The sequence below is a fragment of the Perca fluviatilis genome, chromosome 16, assembly GCF_010015445.1.
Source record: "Perca fluviatilis chromosome 16, GENO_Pfluv_1.0, whole genome shotgun sequence".
Taxonomy (NCBI): Eukaryota; Metazoa; Chordata; class Actinopteri; order Perciformes; family Percidae; genus Perca; species Perca fluviatilis.
In genome coordinates, this window is record NC_053127.1 from 27,062,357 (window position 1) to 27,080,507 (window position 18,151).

The 18,151-nt window shown below is 41.1% G+C and overlaps 1 protein-coding gene across 2 annotated transcripts in view; it reads right to left on the reverse strand.

Annotated features, from left to right (window-relative positions):
- The window catches only part of LOC120543912 (transmembrane protein 211), a 105,918-nt gene that overhangs the window by 86,695 nt on the left and 1,072 nt on the right, over positions 1 to 18,151 (reverse strand). The gene's annotated exons all lie outside the window — the stretch shown is intronic.

Consider the following 18,151-nt stretch of genomic DNA (forward strand, 5'->3'; position numbering starts at 1 on the left):
TTATGATAGCCTAACTATGTTTTAATTTGACAGGCAGTTCATTCGTTTGGCTACTAGATGTCACTATCATCCAATTGCCTGTGTAGTTTCTTGACAAGAAAAAGGTTCAAATCAAAACTCTCAGACCTGTTTCAGTTGGGAAAAATGGGTTTACTAGTTGGCAATATCGCCACAACTTCGATTTAAAGAAGTGGGAAATAATAATGTGTATGTTGTGTGCAAGTATTGTCAACGGCGCTAAAATCTATTTCAAATCTGAACACTTGGAAACACTTAGAGGTAGGTTGAACGTTAACATTAACATTACAGCAACATGCACAGCATCGTTCAAACATTGCTAGCTATGTATGCTAAGTACTTAGTAATAAATATAACATTTTAAGGTAGTTCACACAGGAATGCTTTAATGTGAGCAAAACGATTTCTTAGATGTAATGAAATAATAAAGAGAAAAATCGAATGAGAATTCATTGATCAATTCTGTGGCGGTGTTTATTTATAGAAGTGATAAGTGATGAAGACTATAAATAAAATCCTATAAACCTTTTCAATTTGACTTCCATTGCAAGGCAGCTGTCTGTGCCCTTGTTGTTGTTGTTTCCTAGAATCGTCTAAGTCAGAGAGGAAAAAAATCCAACTGTGACTTTCTTAATCAGATCCATAAGGTCAAGTGGCAGCTTTAATGTCATTATGTAGAGGGAGATGTGAAGAATTTTTAGCAAAAAAAATGACATTGAAATGAATAATTTAAAAATGTAATGCTTAATTTAATAATTTAAAGCCTGTGCTCTAAGGGGCCGATTTTTGCATTTCAGCACATTTTCTTAAAAAGCCAGCTTTCATTATGCATTAATGTCACTACATGGGCATCACACAAAGTGTACTGTACACATTCTACTACCTGGAATAGTTAAAAAATGTTTTGCTGCTGCCTTGCCTCCTTCACAAGCGTCCCTTTCAGTTTGGGCCCTGAATTGTGACATTCACTATGCTTGGTATCCTTTATAGTATCAGTGTCAATATCTCTAATCTTTGCCCAATAAGAGCCAAGAAACACAGTAACACTAGAAAGTTTTCTTCCAGGGACCCACACAGGACGCTCCCCGCTGCAACGCAATGCTTTAATGTGGTGTTGAGTCTTTGGTGTCATGTTAAATGAAAACACGGTGGGAATCTCTCGTACAGTCAGAGTGTCGCTTTCACACTCACACACGCGCGCGCACATGCGCACACACACACACACAGACAGACAGACAGTGAGAGTTGAATGAAGAGGGAAATGCCATATGTGAGCCCATGCAGGAAGCACACGCACACCTTGTGCTGTATGTGGAGTGCAGGGATGTTTGATTTGGATCACAGTTCAGGGCAGGAAGTTGGTTCAGAGTCTCCAGAGGCTGTAGGAGCCTCCAACTGTCATGTACTGCAACTTCTGTCTAGTGGACTGTATTCGCCAACCACAACCAAACACCAAACATGCTGTAGTTTGTATGTGTGGGCGTGGGTGGGTGCGTGCATGTTTGTGGTATCTGAAACAGAAACCCCAGTGGGAGTTAAGACACTGATGTACAAACTTCAAGGCCTCTTTCTTCTAGACCCAAAACAAAGGCTGGATTACCAACCAGGCAGGGTGGCAGTTTCCCCAAAAACAATCGCCATCACTAAAATAAAACACCAACTAATCGTTATGTCCGTTCGGCTGTTGTATTCACAAAACATCCAACGGTTAAGCTCCTAACCTCCTACCTGTCCTGCTGTACATTTCTGATGTAAGAGTAATTCATTTAAAATGTCAGCACTGAGAGACAGACGTTCAAAGTAACTCTCAGGACGTCACTAAGACCTGCTCACAATAAGTCGGCTACTGTAAAGTGCTTTGTTCTGTCAGTGATACACACAAATACGATAGTTCACTTTAAAAAAAAAAAAAAAAAAAGAGGTAATAATGCTGTTTTCACTCTTCATCATTTACACATTGTTCCCATTGCTTGTGATTTTCAACATATATTTAGCTTTTGCAACACTGCAATTTTCCTTCTCAGCTTTGAACTAAATGAACTGCGCAGCCAATAATAACAATCCAGTGGTAGGAAGGCCATGCTGAAACATATTTGATGAGCTGCTCATCGATGATGTTCAAAAAAGGTAAAAATTGCAGCCTAAATGTTTCCAAAACCAACAAAAGCGAAAATGAGACCAAAGATTCCTCCAGAGAGAAATTACAGGAGCTTTTTGCCATTTGTTAAAGAGAATCAGTTCTACTGTGTTCTCCGTTTTCAAAAAGACGTTTAAAAGAAGATTTATTTCTGTCTTTGAATAGAAGTTGTATGAATATAAACTGCCTCAGGTACCTGCCAACCATGCCAAAAAAAAATTCTGTGAGTATCTGGTCCCAGAACTGCTGGAGGAAGACATAAACCACAGCTCTAGTTTCACATCAGCTGCGATGCAGGAAGAGGAAATAGATGTATGCTGGTATCATCCCAAAGGAGAAATCACCTTTATGAAACCCTCAGGTAGAGCAGCGCAGACAATGACTCATATGTAAGAGACTGTTATGGAGGGCTATAGGACGCAGATGAAAGCTTCTATTTTAGGCACGTTGCTCTGAAATAAATACCTCTCTTTCAAAACTACATGAAGCGCTGCAGTTCTTTCGATTCCCATCAAGAGGAAAAGGGTGAAAATGTAAGAGACAAATTCTCTCCTTGACTATGATGGGTTCCCCTCATGAGTTAATCAAGAATTGTATGACAAGCGATCAAGTGTCCATCTGGCAGTGCTGAGCCACACACACACACACACACACAAAGTGTTTGCAGAGATTCTGTACATACAAGCTTCTATCCTTATCATTTTACTTCCCTCTTGCCGCCATGTGCCTCCATCACATCAGATTCATCATACACCTGGGGGCTGCATGATAACCTTTTTTTTTCTCCTGCCTATTTTGTCTTTATCTCTCCTAATTTAAACGCAGTTGATGACCTGCAGAGGACGAATGGATGGGGTTGTACAGGTTAAGGGGCAAACCGGTGAAAAACAACTGCATCTAACCAGAAACTTGTTAATACGGCCTCTTCTTTCTCCTCTGCATCGCACTCTCGTTCATAATAGATCACAGAAGCAGATTAGATGAGATAGGGAGATCAAATTGCTGGTATGAAATGTATGGGATCCCTCACAGTCTGGTTTAATGATGACATCCTCAGAGCCGGGCCAGAGGTTTTTATTCAACTCCTATAATAGGCTGGTGGTGGGGCTGATGGGAGGAACCCCAGGCAAAGTTTCTCCTTTCTCTTCTCTCTCTCTCTCTCTGAATTATAGCGCAACTGATACTTTTGAGTCCGACCCCCCCCACACACACACACACACACCCCGCTCCTCCACCCTGAGTCTCTTCAAAAGACACCAGCCATGGAATTTGTCTTGTTTTGTCGCTTGGCTTTGAAAGCAGATGCTAATAATATATGGATGAAAGGCAAACTGTTAAAATTTGGAATGAAGTGAATAAATCAGTGTTAAAAAAAAACAAAAAACTGTTAATAACTGTTAATCAGCACGTTTGCTCATTAGAATAAACATATGTTTGGCATCCCAACAAACAGCAGAGTGTAATTGGTGCACAAAGAGGCCCAATCCAGGAATTATGGTTGATCTTTTTACGTCAAAAAACACAGCACTGCAGCAGAGAGAGAGAGAGAGAGAGAGAGAGAGAGAGCTGAGCTGAGCTGAGAGGAGACTACGAGATGAGAGGATGGGGGAGTGTGAGAGAAATGTAGCAAAGATGGAGGGGAGAGGTAGGGAGGAGCACTTTGCCTTTTCAAAGTGAAAAAGAAATCCTGTCCTCTCTCACGTTGGCATAAGAACTCTACGGCCCACATACAGTAAGGATCCATCTGTCGACATCTTATCCTCCTAGTAGCTGAAGCTCACTTACAGTCCTGGTTGTAGGTAAGCAAAACGTATGACTCAAGTCTTATTAATAAAAAGCATCAACAGACTTCTCAAACTGCCGTAACTGAGGTGAAAAGTAAAACATCTTACTTAAAAAGCACATTCAAACTGTCACGTTGACATTGTGATCTGTAAATCTGATGCAGCACTTCTACTGAATTGGGACATTTATCAAAGTACTGCTTGTAATTTTTTTTTATATGTAGCTAACAGGTATTCAGATTAGAAGGCTGATGATTTGACATGAGTCTGGATTTTTCAGTTCTTTGAAGCTGGTTTAAAATATTTCTGGAACTGCTGTCAGAGTAAACCCAAATCTGCTAAAATACAGGTTTATTATTATTATTATTATTATTATTATTATTGATTGTGACCAAGAGGTTTTGGAGTAAACTCCCTGAATAAAATCAATTTTAGATACAAATTTCATTATAATGGAAAAATGTTGATATAATTATGATTTTAGATGAGCAGTTTAAGAAACCAATATGATCATATTTTCAGAGAATTGCCTATACATGATAAAATATACAAAATAATAAACACATTTAGTTTGGGAGATAAACTCCAATAAAAAGGTGACTGTTAAGACATTTAATTTGGCATATTAATGTCATTTCAACACAAAAAAGTTTTAAATTTCATTTCATTTTTTATTTATTAAACAGGAAAAGATTAAAGACAATCGGGCCTGACTCAGTGTAAAACTGATTTTCAGCAGGTTCCTGCTCTGCAGAACATAAACACCACATACACAACAAAAACTTCTAGACCGAACAGTAACAAACACACAGACCAGGAGAATGAGCAAAAGGGCAAAGCCATAAAGCTGACTCATTGGTCACAGGTATACCTCTTCATTAAATAGCGAGCAAATGTTAATTTAAATGATCTTATTGACGTTAAAGTTCTGATGTGCTGTGGAATGTCATTCCAGACTTTAGTGAGCACATAGAAAAAAGATCTCTGTCCATAACAGTTTCTAAAAGCCGGTAGAGGCAAAAGTCCATTTGTAGCAGATCTCGTAATGCGCTCGGACCTTGAACTGGGTTTTGGAACCAACGTAGACAAAGCAGCTGCAGTGTGACCATTTAAAATTTGATAATACAGTTTTATCCCATGGCTTAATTTATAATTCTCAAATGTCAAGACATTACACAGAGATAGTGCAGTACAGTGGTGAGTCCATCCAGGAAACCTAACATGTAGCTTATAGGCTTTGTTATAGAGTCTTATTACTGGTTCAAGAATCTCATTTGTTGTAAGTGACCAAACAGGTACAATACGACAAAGTGGACATAATGATGGCATGAAGATAAGTCTTTGAGACAGAGAGCAGCAAATATGGTCTAATGATTGACTGCTAAACTAAAACCATCTACGCAATTGAAGAAATAGATCAAGATTTTGGAAACTAATATAATAACTAATCCAGAATTAACAAATTTATTTTAGCCTGATAACATGTTAGCCTGGATTAGTTCTGAACAGGGCTGTCAGACATCCTATATGTACATGTATATTTATGCGTTTATTACATTATGGAGATGTTGGGATTAATAAACTGTATTACCACATGTTGATTAAAAGACGACGTCTGTTAAAAAGATGAGTCGAAGAGTCTGAAAATTAATTAGTCGGAAAAATGTGTTGAAATGATTTAATCAGCGATTTGTAGAGCAGAGCATCTTCTAAAGAGTGATCTACTTTCAACAATCCAGTTTGAACCGGATGACTATTCCCAGATGAATTGCAGAAAAAGAGGTAATTTACTCTAGATTTTTTTTTTTTTCAGAATTCGGATATAATATTAATAGCTCTTGCAAGTTAGCATTTGATAACAAGTACAGACCTCCCCCTCAGTTTGTAATAATACATTTTAACAGATAGGAGGACTTGAAGTGTGTCCACATGGCCCAGCCTCCTCCACCTGTAATGGAGCAGTTCTTCAGCGGAGGCCGTCCTTCAGCTCTCACTCAAAAACTCACACAGCCCAGCTTGCCCTTGCATTTATGCATGATCTGCACTACCGCTGGTCCCAAGTGCACATTTCATAATTCATGCATACTGTACTGTAGCGACTGAAAACACTACTATATCTGCCTCCACCACTCTGCTTCATATATCAGACTGATCCATGTTACACTCAGATTACAGTAAACTTCTTGACCCGCACAAATGAACATGCAGGGCAATATTTAGAAAAGTTTCAAATAACCATATAATAGTTTTAGGTTTGAGAGTCAAACTAGTAACCACACCCGGTGACTGAAATGGGCCAGTACTCACCAGGACTGAGGACTTCTGATTTTTGTCCACAAAAGGTACCCTTACTTCTTATTGTTATTGACAGTATTATTAACAGACTGATGTTTACACCAAAATGTGCTCTATATTATTATTTATTGGGGGGAAAACAAGCAATTCTATGTAAAATCAGACATTCAGCATCCCATATAGCCCAAATGATTACGATTCTTTGTTTCAGCACCACATTTTCAGACACTGTGACTAAGGGCAGTTGAATCAGGCTCCTTAGATCGAATTGTCAAACAGTCGACTACTCGTGGTCACCCCTACATAATATAGTATGAATATAAATATATCCAAGACACATGCGATGATCATATCTGCTGAATAAGGGTACTGGCACATTTTTTGGTCCAATTCAGCCACTGACCACACCTCTAAAGATGGAGAGGTGCAGTCTTCTAATAAGTAAGAAATCTTCTTTTTCGCACAACTAGGAAGAAATAGATCTCCCCAGGGCTAATAAATGAAGTGTGTTACCAGGCCTGAATCACAGTTGCATCAGTCTGATCTGAGTATCAGAAAATGCATCTGTTGAATGTTAAGGAGCCCAGAGTCTGGCCCATAGAGGCTCGATGTGAATGATGAATGAATGATGTAACTGGACAACAACATGCTGCTGAGCTGCTTCATCCACCACGATGACAGTTCATCATTACACAGTAGGCCACTGATTACACGCAGTTTTCTGAGGCACTGTCTTGATGCCCTACGGGGCGAACACTGATAAATGATAAGTGAATTCAACTTGGGTTCAAACATTAATTGTGCTTTCTTTAATGAAAATCTAACTATTCTATGGATCTAAAAGCATGATTCCATTCACAAAGTAACTGTTGTTCCTGTTGTTCCAGGACTAATGTTCAGCTAGGAGCTGCTGTTTTTATTAAAGTCATTCCTTACTGGTGCACTAAAGGAAATAAGAATCGTATTCTTCTGGCATTGGGAGGGGTTACATTTAAAAGCACGAATAGTTTTAGAACATCTAGATCTGAGATAGATACGCTTGTTTACAAATTGACTTGCATCCAAATTACTTTATTATGCATCTGCTTTTACTATTCCCTACTGGGTGCTCCCATCTTCATTTTTTTCCCCCCTTTCATTCCATTCTCTCCGTGGAGCTGCGCATTAGCACAGCAGCAAACTCTTCACTGTTGCAGAGCAGAAAATTAACTTTTTATTGAGGAACAACCCTCCCCCCCACCTCCCTTAGCACCTTTTAGTGAGCAAGAAAGGGTGCTTGTATCAAACCAAACCAGTAGCATAAGATAACAGCTGCTGTCCATTTATGAACTCCAATGAGTTGTTATACAGTTTTCCCCACATAAAGGCTGCTTCTATCTACGTAGTTTCAGATCAGAAAGTCTGATCAGATGCTGCAATTCCCTTCTGACCCCAAAACTAAACATTTGAGGAGAACACTGGCAATTCATGTCCCAACCAACGGCTACTTTTTTTTGTTGGTCTAAACTGTCTAAGAGCTTATAAGAGTTATTTCAAAGCAGAAACACAGTGACATTTTCCTTTATATAACATTCAATAAGTCTACACACTTGGGACCTGCAGATTTTCTTTCTTCTCTGAAGCTGCATGGCTCGCTCTGGGATTCAACGGGGAAGTTATGTTTGGGAGCTCGGCAGGATCCCAGGAGCTTTATCTTTTGATGTTGCAGGAAAAGTGGAGCACTAAAAACTATATCCAGATGCAGTGGAATAACACAAAAATATAGTTGATTCCATCAAACTAGTAATTCGCCTCTCGCTAGCATCTTTTCCTGTACAGGATGTCATCTCTAAGACGTCAAGCGGAGGTGGATTTACTGTATTAAAGTGTTTTTCCTGTTAGCCTGAGCTCTTGTACCTGCAACCCCTGTGCTTTGACTACTGATGGGGGCCGACTCGCACGGGCTACAGCCGGCTTCAGTGCATCGAGCCAAGTGAGCCATCATTTATGTTAAAAAATGGAAAAAGGCTCCCTGTTAAATCAATACATAAACTACCCGCAGGATCCACAGTGAAGGCAGTGGAAGTGACAGGCTGCTTAACAAATGGACGGTGGCCTCCCGGAGCCCGCTGACTCAGCTGTTCCCCGGTGAAGGAAACAGCGCTCGGTTGTGCTGCCCCATCTCTCCCCCTCTCCGATCACTCAGACAGCTTGCTGTGTCTACCTGGGAACTGCTGATCAGAGGCTCTTAAATATCACCAAAGCAAAGAGTATAATTCATAAGAGAGATAAACGCTCAGTGTGGACGCGTTTGCTGCTGCTGGGAGTTCAGCCAATATTTGAATAAACCTTTCCTGTCTGCTGGTAGAGTAGATCACATTTTTGACCATCGGTGGCATTCATCACAGCATATGTTTTGCTATGCCCACTGCTGTGAGAGTGTCAAATATCAGTTATAAAAAGCAGCCGAAAAATGATCACACACCGCAGGTACCATCCATCCATCAAGGCTGATGAGATCATAAATCCTTCTTCTCCTCAGCCAGACTGATTTCCTCTCTCCTTCACCTAGATGGGTATAAAATGCAGATCCACATGTCCCCCTCTGTCTCCTCATCCTCCTCCCCTACCTCATCTCTCCCTAAGCCACCCGTTCTATCCATCATCCGGACAGCTGTTCCTCTGCACTTTCAATTCCTCTCCCGTGTGCCGCGCTGACCTCTTGCCCCCGCCTGCACACACTCCGCACAAAAAAACTGTGAAAATCTACAAACACCAGAGTTAGATTGGATTGCCTTGAGGAAGGACACACCCTAACCTCAAGGCATAAACATAAAGATGTACTTTTTTTTTGTAAATTCTATTTTTTAAATGTGGAAAAAAAGATAACTCTAAAGCATTTAGTGGGAGGCCGTAGCTCAGGTGGTACAGCGACTCAGCCATCATTGTAGGGTCGGTGGGTCGGTCTCCACCTTCACATGTCAAAGCGTCCTTGAGCAAGATGATGACCCCCATAATGCTCCTGATATGTGTGTTTGTTGCTTTGAAGAAATCTTGCACTGAGTTATTTTAAAAGGTCCTATATTGTAAAAGTGAGTTTTCCATGTCTTTTTTTATTATAAAGCAGGTCAATGTGCTATATAAATACTGTGAATGTTTCAAAACACTCAGTCCAGAGAAATGTACACCGTATTCAGAAACTGTGCCTTTAAACAAGCCGTCAGGACTTCCGTACGGTTGTGATGTCACAACCATTCTCTCTATAGGTAGAAAGTGCCGCTACAATGCCGTTACAGTCATTCCCCGGCTGCATTGACAGTGCAGACATTAAGGGGAGCGCAGGTACAGAAGACCTGGAAACACTGACCAATCAGAGCAGACTGGGCTTTTCCGGTAGGTGGGCTTAAAAAGACAGGCGCTAAAATAGAGCGTCTCAGACAGAGGGTGAATATAGGTTCAGACAGACACTAGGAGAAATATAATGTATTTTTTTTACATTAAAACATGTAAACATGTTCTAGTAGTAACCCAAAATACAAGTACGAACCTGAAAAAGAGCATGATTTGCGACCTTTAAAACTCCGACACAGAATTGCTCTCTACTGAAATACAAAATATTTCCATCAATAGCCCGATCACACATGCAGAAGTTGGTTTAAAAGACCCATATTGTTGATTTTGTATGTCATGTGTAACTTATGTGCTATGTGTGTCTGTGTGCTTATGTCTATGTTGTGATGCTGATTGAACCTTGCTGTTATAAACGGTCTCTTAAAGTCAATTGAATGAACTACAGCTCCAGTATTCCTAACATTACTGCCAACCATTTTCTAAAGCCTTTTAAAATTGATTTCCTACCTTCCAGGCAGTCATTGCTTTATATTCTTCTTCAAAAATTTCGTGAAAAACGAAATTTTCCTGAGATGGCAAGTAAATGTACCTGTTAGGGTGTTCGAGGACACTCTAACATCCGAGATTCGAGACAGAGATTACAAAAAGATTTACAATATGGATTTCTTTCTTCTTCTTTTTTTTTTTTTAAACCTTTAAATCAACAGCTGACTCAGAAGTCTCAGATGTCAGAGCATCCTTTAAGGCACCATGGACAGCTATAAGAACATTCCCTGCTTGTTATTGCAACATAATTTCATCTAAAAACACAAAACAAATAAATAAAAGGCACCTAATATTCACAATAGTGGATTACCTTCCTAAAGCAAGTCCCTGTATGTTGATTTTTATTGTGTGCTGACATCAATTGAAACCTGAAGCTGCCAGAAAATCAATGTGAAAACTCATGGTATGCTTTCAAAAAAGGTGAGTGGTTATGTATAGTAAGCAGAATTTGCAGGTAATGGCATAATAAATGCAGAGCCACTAGCATGGGCCTTTAAGTGTCTTCCATAGACAACCAGCAGAGTATTGACAAATTCTACAAATCGCTCATATCAGAAGCAGGCAACAAAAGATAACTACCAGCACACTTCTAACCCATTCCAACAGTTATTGTAGTCAAACTGCATTAGCAGTAAACATACTGGAGATTTAGAATGGCCTTTAGTTCAAACAAGAGAAAATGCAAAGCAAATTGTGAGTCGTGAGGAAGAAAAAACAAGCCATCCAAATGGCCCATTCATCCCCAAATCTATCATTGTAAAACGCTCCTCTGTATACACACTGCCTACCATTAATTTTCTCACCAGTCAGACAGTGGCCTTGAAGTAAACATGCACAGTATGATAATAAGTCAGCACACCACATTTCACGCAAGACTTGCTGTCAAAGCACCAAACATCTATCTCTCTTTCCAGTCTCCACGCCTTCTCCTGCTCTACACTGAAGTTTCTGCAAAGAGTCTATTTATGTACCTGGTACAGTATAAGTCAACGTGAAAAGACAACCAAATACAAAAACACCACTAATTCATATTAGGCCGAGCCTGGAGCCAAGGATATGTTTGTCTCATTTAGCAGTGGTTATATGCTCTGCCACCAGCAGAAAGACAAAATCTCTGCTCCAGCCACCTGAAAAAAAACTCGGCTGGAAGAAGACGGTAGTAAAACATGACTTTTGACCTCCGCCATTCTCTCCTCTCAAGGTAAGTGCACGGACACCAAGAGGCTGGGCTAAAAGTCAGCGGAGAGCCGAGCGTAAAATGGACTGGAGATCGTAGCCGTAACCTTTCCAAATGGAAGTCCTTTAATCATATCAGCTGAAAGGCTCAGATTATGACTGAGTGTGAATATGGATGATGGCTGCTTTGTGCTGTGCATGGGGGGGGGCGGGCTGGTTTTGAGTGGATACGGCCTTGTTTTTGCATTGACAATCTGGGCTTTTTGGAGGCTAACAGAGGAAGGATTTTTAAAGAAATAACTCGCTGGGTCTACTTCTTTCTCTTCTAATGCCCCTCGGCATTCCCTCCCTGAACCCCTAATTACTGCATCAGTGCTGACATGGACAGCCATTGTACATCACATCAACGTCTCTTTTGATCACACTCTGATGGGTGAGAGAATGTGTGTGTGTGTGTGTGTGTGTGTGTGTGTGTGTGTGTGTGTGTGTGTGTGTGTATCACTCTGCCTCTTTTAATCTCACTGTGTAAAAATGGTACGTGTGTGGGTACATCACATCACTTTGAGTTGTCTAATCATACCTGTTTTTGTGTGTGTGTGTGTGTGTGTGTGTGTGTGTGTGTGTGTGTGTGTGTGTGTGTGTGTGTGTGTGTGGTGAACATGCCTCTGTGGAAAGCACTGTACATGAAGCTCTAAACAGAATGAGGTCAGCAGGAGAAAGCAGCCAGACAAGTCCGCCTTTTGTCTCTCGTGCAAACTGGGCAGTGGTTTCCCCACGGGGGGGTGAAGCAGGAATACAACATGTGCATTAGACCTCATAACATCATTTATAACAGGCAGACACACTTCCACACAAATGGCTTTCACCACAGAGGTTTCCCCATTAGCATTAAAGGAGAGAGGCTATAAGAGGGAGAGGAGAGAAAGAGAGGAGACGAGCTTTACTGCTACAGTAAATCTAAGGAGCAACTCGAGCCCGCATCAAGGACGAAATGACAGCTTTCTGTTCAGTGGAGAAATTCACAGCCCTCTGCTAGTCTGTTGAGCCACCGTATTTGTCAGCAAGTGGCAAGAAATACATTGACTCCCTTGGGAATGTGTGTGTGTGTGTGTGTGTGTGTGTGTGTGTGTGTGTGTGTGTGTGTGTGTGTGTGTGTGTGTGTGTGTGTGTGTGTGTGTGTGTGTTCATTGGACCTTCTAGCCCCCGCGGCCGGCTCAGAGCAAAGACTCTTCAGTTCTCTGTCATGTTGTTCAGAGAGATAAAGGCCAGACCTTGTCCATCATTCTGTTATTAGGCAGCCCACCGGTGAATCTCTGCTTAAAGAGAAACTTTCCGCAACAGTGCATTCACTCTTTTCGGCGTTTCCACGAGGTTCAAGGTTTTTTTTATTAGCGGTGCGCACGACAATAACAGAAGTAGTCGTTGGCAATAAAAATAAAAATCTTAGGCCTCAGACACCTCCAACAATGCTCATTAAATCATTTTAAAAAGAAACTCACGCAACTAAAAGCTGAATCTGAAAAATCTGAATGAAAGACAAAAGAAATCGTGCAAGTTCAAATATAGGGCTGAAATATAAACAATTTAACCCCTCTCGGTGCATAAAACTGTCTAGGACGTCAACAAAATATTATTTTCTTTATCAATTAATCTGTCAAATTTCTTCTTGATTTATCAATTAGTCATTTGGTCTATAACATGTCCGAAATTTGTGTTCGTCACAATTTCCGAAAGCCCAAGGTTACATTCTCAAATGTCTTGTTCTTTCTAACCAATAGTCCAAAACCCAAAGATATTAAGTTGACATAAAAGACTAAGAAAGCCAGAAAATATTCTCATTGAACAATCGGACTCCAAACAATTCATCAGTTATACTAATAGTTTTATGTAGATGGACTAATCAACTAATCATTCCAGTTTTAAAACTATCTCTAAAAGGAGAGCATATTTTGAATCACTGTCGGTACAAAATGTGTTATCTATTTGGTTAAAAATTGAATGTAGCTGCTTCAAAATATTCTCAGAGTAAATGTCATTGAGTTACTTGAATGCTGTAGGAGGACTTTAAACTAGATCATTTTAAAGGACTGTATGATGGGGGAATAAGGAGCCACAGAGATCTGATAAACTCACTTATTTCTAACTCCACACCCACAGATCTTATTCATTTTCAAACTTGTAGTCTTCAGCCCCAACCAATGCTGAATTTATGAGATTTAACGCAGATTCCTCTGGAGTCACAAAAGGCTTTATGCAACTTTTTTCACATACCGTATGCAGTAATACTCCCCAGGAACTGTAAACACACTTTGATGTGTAGAATCGGCAGAGTTCGTCTTTAAGGAACTGTACACAAATTATTGATGTGGTAAGGAGGGGGGGGTGAACCTGTTTAATTCTGTACCTCAATTTAAACCGTAATATGTTAATGGGACTTTTAATGTGCACCACCAATGTACACATGAATAAACCCTGACACAGAGACAGAACTGTTGTAAATTGCACCTTTATGATCCGTGGTGCAAGTGAAAGTTGTCTTTTTGATGTATTCTATTAACTGTATTGCAAAGGAAAACTGAAATAAAATATATATTTAGGATGAGAAAAAATTAAAAGACCCTCCCGTGCTGACCCACAAAGACTAAAGACTACCCTACCTTCAGCCAAAAGAAAAACTACAATACATTGCCCCTATGTCTGACCTCCCTAATCATTTTCTACAGTCCCTAATCTGGAATAATTGTAAATAAAGTGAATCGGATTACTATTTTGTTCTTTACTGTTCACTATGTAAACAGATCCACAGCTGTCCAGTTTCTGATGCTCTTTATGACGATTCTTTACAAAAGGTGTGATTTCAACTGTATTGAACTTCAGTAAAATCCATCCGGTAAAGTCAAAAGGTGGAATTACAGACTCCAAAAAAAGATACCAAATGAATGTAACTTGAAATAGTAACTTTTGAATCGAAAACCAGTGTCATATTTTTCTATCTTTACTTGATGTATTTGAAACTTACTTCCAGACATAATTTGATTTTAGTTTATTTTTGACAAACTGAAGTCTTAAATCGGTTTTAGTTCAATACCTCCACAGTATACCGGAGTTTTGCTCTACTGCATGTATCATTTTTGTTCTTCCAATCGTGAGCAGTTAGGTGTAAAATACAGATTACATCCTGACATTTACGATGCTTTGAAATCATTTTACTATCACATTATACTATGTTTTTGCGACGAATTGAAATAGATTTCTATGTAAAACAACATTGTCAGACACTGACAATGAAGCAGTAACATTCTTTCAGCAAAACGTCTCTACAGTAGATATTGACATTAATGAAGGAGGGCAAAGACAAAAGCTGAGTAGCCGTCAGACAAAAGAATCATAAGTGAATGCCATTAAATAAGTTATCTATCTACTTAAAACTAGTTCTGGCTCACTGAGTGGTGAAATGACATTTTGAGCATCTAGCAGGGTTTATGCACCAGTAAGTGTTCTTCATAGGTAACCGGCAATTAGGCATCTCCAGTAACGTCTATAATTCATCTTCTTGGTGTGTGGGGGAAAGACAACATGGGCCAATTGTTTTGCCTCATTTCTCTGAGCATTTCATTGGAAGCCAATCCTATCCCCTTTTTCCACAGCCAAGTCAGGCTGCCTCTTTCAACGCAGACAGACAAAAGATAGGGACGAACTAAGACATTTTCCAATCAGTGTTCCTGGAGCTCGGCCACGACTCATTTAGGCTACAAGAAGACCCTGACGTTCAGTGGGCATGTACTGTGTGAGAAGCCCCGAACTCACGCACCACAACAGAGCCAACAAAACACATACAGTAAAGAGGACACACACACACACACACACACACACACACACACGTGTCTGTGTTCTTGGCTGGTTACCACAGAGGCCAAGCTAATCCAACTTCAGTGTTTAGTGCTGTGAAGCAGCTGGAAGCACATAAGCTGTTAACAAGTTAAGGTGAAAATGTTTTCTGGCAGGTGACCTCCTCCTCCTTCACACTTTACCTAGCAGCAGCTCACGGTACACCTCTTCCCCTGGCACGTTCCATCTGGCAACCACCGCAGCAGCACCCGGGCTTTCACACTTCTGCACACACACACGTATGCTCTCATGTGCGCATTTACGCCAACATGCTCGCACACCGCTGCAACTCTACATCGGCTCTGACGGGAAGTCTGACAACCAAGCAGGAACAAGCAGAAGTAATGCACCAGGAATGATTTCTGTGGAACACCACTGTGCAGAAGAGACTAAAGACCAGTTTCCGACTAGTAAACAGCATTCACGTTAGCATCCGAGTCATGATTACGACATATATTTGACCTAATAATACAAAGTGCCACACGCTTTTTTTTCTGTTTCGTATCTTAAAATAAAAAAAAAATGATATTTCATTTAGCAGTCCATCATAACCGTAAACATCTCAACAACAACAACAACAACAACAATATAAAACCCACCACCGCCCTTCACCCCCACCTACCAACACAGTATCAGGAGAAATAAGAAAATAAGGAAAGAATAAACAAATGAATGAATAAAGAAACAAATAAAAAACCAAACTGCAATCATACAACCGCCCTCATATGACATGAACAGGACACAAGCTTGTGTTTGTTTGCCACCCTCTTTTACATGTCACAGGGAGGTGTGTGTGTGTGTGTGTGTGTGTGTGTGTGTGTGTGTGTGTGTGTGTGTGTGTGTGTGTGTGTGTGTGTGTGTGTGTGTTTTTGTGTGTGTGTGTGTGTGTGTGTCTAAATGGATGCAGCAGCCCTGCCAGCCTGGCTACAGCACACAGCACTGGGCTCCTGAGCGCCAGCAGAACTGGACGACAGCGCGGTCCAAGCAAAAGCTTTTAACAACATGAAGCGACAACAGAAAAGCCCACAGAAACTACAGCACAAGTAGGCCAGCCTCTCAGTGAGCGCCCCCCCCCCCCCCTCCTCCTCTTCCACCTCTTCCACCTCTTCCCCTGTCCTCCCCTCGTCCTCCTCTGGTTCACTCGCACTGCATCCGCAGGGCTCAGCCTGTCTTTTTCAGAGTGAGCCAAGAGTACACTCTTCCACTCTGATGGAGCCTACAGAGCTCAATATACAGTGAGAGATGTCTTCTTCTACTAACACAAACACAGAGTGGGACTGATGGCTGCTGAGGCGTGTGTGCACTGTAGCGCAGACATCTCCATGTACAATATCGTTGCCTGTTGTAGGCTACAGGTTTGTGTTTCCGTGCGCAAGTCCATTTGTCCACCTGTCGGCACAAGTTGTTGACAAGTTGAAAGTGGAGGGCATCAGCAAAACGACGTGCGCATCAGTGAGGAGCGGTGGAGTAATAAAGTGGCTCTGATGAAAACCTAATGGCCTCCTTCACCTTTATGAATGGCTGTGGGAGCAGGATCGTGCGCTCGGGTTCACCGCTGCAATAACACGTGTGGCTCTGCGCAGGAAAGCAGCTCCATCAACCTCACCCTCACGCTCGCTAACAAACTGGAAGAGAAGCTCATCACTGGACCCACTAAGTGACTCGCTGACAACTGAGAACTACTGATTTGGGCCAAATGAGCCTCAAACACAGCGTGTCACTTTAAGTTCAGTATGTAGGAACTACGGGAACCTAGTATGTAGGAACCTAGTCGTTAATGTTTGAATATAATTGAGATGATCTGTACATATACAGAGATCCCGATCTGCTCTCTACACCTGTGCTTCCCCGGGAAAAGAAAACACAGGCGTTGCACTCTTCCCTCTTTGCAGATACTTGCGCTACAATCACACAAGCAGCCACTTATTAATATCTCCCTTTCAAATGCTAATTCCCCCTTCATGCATAAGTCATAACTCCTGAGGTGGCTGGTGTAGTGTAGCAGTTTTTTTAGTGGGGGGGTGCAAGGCGGAGGGGTCCACACAGCCTGCCTGTAGAAAGGAATGAAATTATCCCACAACTTGTATGAAATGGTGAGCGTCCCAGTTACAAGTCTTCTAGGAGGACAATTGTTTTTGCTCTAAAAAAAAAATTTTTAAACGGTTTCTCCCACAGCCTCTGCAACAATTTGCAACGTCTCCAAACTTTCCTGAACCCTATACACAGATCAACAACATTGGCCCACCAACGTGATCAAATGTTCCCCCCTTAAACACTCCCATCTGTGAGGGTGTTTGATGCTGGCTATAACTGCACATCTGTTGACACCATAGGTGGGGAGAAAGCAGGGTGGTCCGAAACACTCGCACGTTCGCTATCTAAACCGGGTTCTATTTGACGATGAGAGACAAAATTGTAATTTCTGCTGCTGTTGGGGAGCCCCGCTCGGCGAGCAGCCTGCCTACAGCCACTTTCCCAGCTTTGGTGTGTGTGTGTGTGTGTGTGTGTGTGTGTCTGGCCTGCTGTGCTGCAGATGCTGCTCTGTACGATTACACCCACATATCAATGAATCATTGCTTCTGACTGAAACACACTGCATCGTCACCATATGTGTCAGGACAGGCATAAGAGCCACAGTAATTATCTTGCGTCATTTAGTTTACTGTGACACATATGGTGTGTGTGTGTGTGTGTGCGTGTGTGCAGCATGCATGCATGCAAGCGACCGACCGACCACAGAGTTTCATCATGAGGTGTGATTGAACCCTGATGGCAGAGTCGCCGCGGCTTTCCAAAAAATCTGAAAAAAATAAAAAATATAAAAAAATCAAATGAACCTCTGTGGATCCAAGGAATAACAGCTGATGGATGGTTGTGAAATTGGCATCTTAACAACTCCTTTAAACTCTCTTAAGATACAATTTAAACGATAAATGACTTGTTACGGATGCTAAAAAAAAAATTCAACTTGTTTGAT